The sequence below is a fragment of the Rhinatrema bivittatum genome, chromosome 2 (genome assembly GCF_901001135.1).
Source record: "Rhinatrema bivittatum chromosome 2, aRhiBiv1.1, whole genome shotgun sequence".
Classification (NCBI taxonomy): domain Eukaryota; kingdom Metazoa; phylum Chordata; class Amphibia; order Gymnophiona; family Rhinatrematidae; genus Rhinatrema; species Rhinatrema bivittatum.
In genome coordinates this window covers 766643435-766647335 of record NC_042616.1, presented here as the reverse complement: position 1 = coordinate 766647335, position 3901 = coordinate 766643435, and positions in this window count along the sequence as shown.

Genomic DNA, 3901 nt, shown 5'->3' with positions numbered 1-3901 from the left:
CCTTCTTTTCTGAGACTTGGAGGGGGTTAACAAACTGGAGATGCAATTCTTTGGTGGAGGGACTGAAGTGATGAAGTACACAGCAGAGATGTGAATCGTGTGATCGATCGTCTTAACGATCGATTTCGGCTGGGGGGGGGAGGGAATCGGATCGTCGCGGTTTTGTTTTTCTAAATATCGTGTAAATCGTAAATTGGGGAGGGCGGGAAAACCGGCACACTAAAACATCCCTAAAACCCACCCCGACCCTTTAAAATAAATCCCCCACCCTCCCGAACCCCCCCAAAATGCCTTAAATTACCTGGGGTCCAGAGGGGGGGTCCCGGTGTGATCTTTTACTCTCGGGCCTCCGGTGCATTGTAGAAATGGCGCCGGCGCTACCTTTGCCCTGACATATGACAGGGCAAAGGTAGCACCGGCGCCATTTTGTTTTTTGTCCCCCGACGTCAGGAGCGTAAGAGATCGCTCCCAGACCCACGCTGGACCCCCAGGGACTTTTGGCCAGCTTGGGGGGGCATCCTGACCCCCACAAGACTTGCCAAATGTCCAGCGGGGGTCCGGGAACGACCTCCTGCACTCGAATCGTTTTGCCATACAAAATGGCGCTGGCCATAAGGCGTATGGCCGGCGTATGGCCGGCGCCATTTTGTATGGCAAAACGATTCGAGTGCAGGAGGTCGTTCCCGGACCCCCGCTGGACTTTTGGCAAGTCTTGTGGGGGTCAGGATGCCCCCCCAAGCTGGCCAAAAGTCCCTGGGGGTCCAGCGTGGGTCTGGGAGCGATCTCTTACGCTCCTGTCGTCGGGGGACAAAAAACAAAATGGCGCCGGCGCTACCTTTGCCCTGTCATATGACAGGGCAAAGGTAGCGCAGGCACCATTTCTACAATGCACCGGAGGCCCGAGAGTAAAAGATCACACTAGGACCCCCCCACTGGACCCCAGGTAATTTAAGGCATTTGGGGGGGGGGTTCGGGAGGGTGGGGGATTTATTTTAAAGGGTCGGGGTGGGTTTTAGGGTTGTTTTAGTGTGCCGGTTTTCCCGCCCTCCCCCTTCCCCTCCCCCTTCCCCCGATTTACGATTTTTGACGATAAATTGGGGGAATTCCTATTAAATATCGCCTCTAACGATTTTTGACGATTTAAAATATATCGGACGATATTTTAAATCGTCAAAAAACGATTCACATCCCTAGTACACAGGCCACATCTTGACAGTCACAGAATGAGGAAACCTTGGCAAGAAAGAAGAAGCCATAAGCTTAGGCAGACATGGAAGGCACTGAACCTGGGTGCAGGTGCCTCCTGCAGGGCTAAGGAAGGACACAATCCCAAACAATGGCTGCACCTCCAGCAGGTCGAGGGATTCACAAAACTTCGAAACACATAAAAACCAATTTGAGAAGAAAAATTCCTTGGGTCTGGAACTCTTGGAATTCCAAAACATGGGCCTGACACAGGAACACGCTCACCAGACACATGGCCTTTGCAATCTGTTGCGGGAAAGTTAGGGAGTGGTCCCAATTATGGGGATGTTAGTGTGCTCTTGGACAACGGCACGACTGCAGAGGAGCTCCAAGGAAGCGCCGAGGCAGGCAAGATGTGTCCCAAGCACGGGCAGACAGGCTGAAGACCAGGAGCTCTGACCTCTGCCAAACCTGAACATACCGGAAGAGACCCAACAACGCAATGTTGGTCTCTAGGGTAGCCCTCCAGCCACTCAATATCTCTTTCGGAGCTGCCGCCTGGAAACGGCAGATGCGACAGGACGGACTGAGGTCGAGGACAGGTGATGGTACTGGAACTGAAACAAGACAAAGGCACTTGAAGACTTGGATGAGACAAGAAGACTTGGAGACTTGGATGAGACGCGGATACTAGGAGATTTAGGCAGGCACTGCCCCTCAGGGTGCCCTACACAGCACCCTGTGGGATAGTCACGGATCACCTTGTCCCACTGCGCACACTACACAACTTGAAGAGGCTGGTCACGGACCATGCGGAGAGTGGGACATGTGCAGGACTGAGGCTCAGGACGAAGGAGGGATCCAGGCAGCGCTCGAAGAAGAATCCAGCCAGAAGAGGACTCCAGTGACTGGAAATGGACACTGGATCAGATATGGATTTACTCCCAGGAAGGTCGTTGTTGGCGAGGTCTGGCGGGCGAGGCAAGGCTTGAACCCAGAGCTAGGAACTAGCGGATTAGGAACCACCGAACACAGGAACAGAGGAACTGGAACAACTGAAGACAGGTATCAAAGAACTGGACCATACGAGGACATCTGAAGACAGGATCATCTGGACATCTGAAGACAAGGAGATGGGATCTGACAAGAGACCAGGAACCGTGGACGAAGACAAGACAAAGGATCAGGAACCACAGATAAAGATGGCAAGGGAATTCCCACAAAGACAAAGTGCCTTGAAGAAGCTGGAATCGAAGAGAAGTCCAGGAGCAGACTGACTCCTTGTGAAGGCACTGGAGTACTGGCGAAGGGCCCTTTTATAGGGCTGAAGAGGAGACACCCTGATGACATCATCAGCAGGGCCACGGGGCCATTCCCGCCATGGGCCCTTTAAATAGGCAGAAGAGGCTCAGCCATGCACCTAGAAGGTAGGACCATGGAGAGCAGCATCCATGCCGTGAAGAGGAAGCAGGAGTGGCACTAGGCTGCAAGGCAGGTTCCGGTGTCGGCAGCTCCCAGGCCACTGGACAAGGGAGCAGAATGATGGCTTCATGCCGCGTAGGAGGAACGGGGATGACTGCGGCCTCTGGGCCGCATGGGAGCACAGCGACAGCAGCCCCCCAGCCCGCCGCAGGAGAGAAGACGATGTCAGTGGCCTCCAAGCCATGTGGAAGCATGGCAGCACAGCCTGCCGTGCAGGAGGAAGGCGTGAGCAGCCTCTGGGCCGTAAGGCTGGACGATGGCGGCTCCGACCACCGAGGAAGACAGGCGGCAGACTCCAGGCCGCAAGAGACAGCATCAGGGCAGACTGGCGGTGAAGGTAAAAGACTGCTCGCAGCTAGGCTCACGAGCAGCATCACAACACCACTTTTCCACTTTTCGAATTGAGATCCCAGCTGTGACATGAGATATAGGCCAAATTTGACTAAAGATAGCTAGAAGCAAGCTGAATAAAAAGAGCATAAAATTCAACATTTTTGGTACTGTGATTATGAAATGCAAGACATTCATCTGCAGAGTATGTAAGCAAACATTAATTTGCCTTTAGAGACTACAAAAAAGGCATGGACTAGCAAGAAACATGCTCTGATAATAGAAGCACTCTCTTTGAGGCATATCTATCTGGATTTTCATGATTGGGGTGACAATCATCAAAACCCAACTGGATATGTATGCCTCCATGAAAGGGTTAGGAAAGACTAGATTAGAGCAAAAACACGCTCTGTATTTGATTCTCAGCTGTTTAACTAAGCACTTAAAAGGTTCAGACTGGGAAAAATGCCTGTGATATTTGTTGAAGGTATAGTTAAGCTCTGAAAAGAAAGGAATTAGGGAAAAGTAAAAACAATGAGGTCAAAATTAAAATTAGATGAATAACACAAGTTATCCTGCGAAATAGCAAATTATCCATCTAATTCCAAGTTAGCTATTTAAATTTTTAGTCTGAATATGTGGGAAATATGCGCTTGCCAGCAAGCCATTTCATCAGGGTTAAACACTAACTTCCCTTCTCCCTGACATTTGCCTGAATAAAAGCATCACTTGTGCTTAAGCCTCTCTGCCTAGGAGAGGATACCTGACTTCATGTATTTCTCTGGCCTATAATTAATCCTGTTAGCCTGAAAGAAGGGCTGGGTGTTCCCTAGTCAGAGGCAGGACAAAGTCAGGAGGTATAGATTTCAGCAGCCAATGATATGATCCGTGCACACCCCCTGAG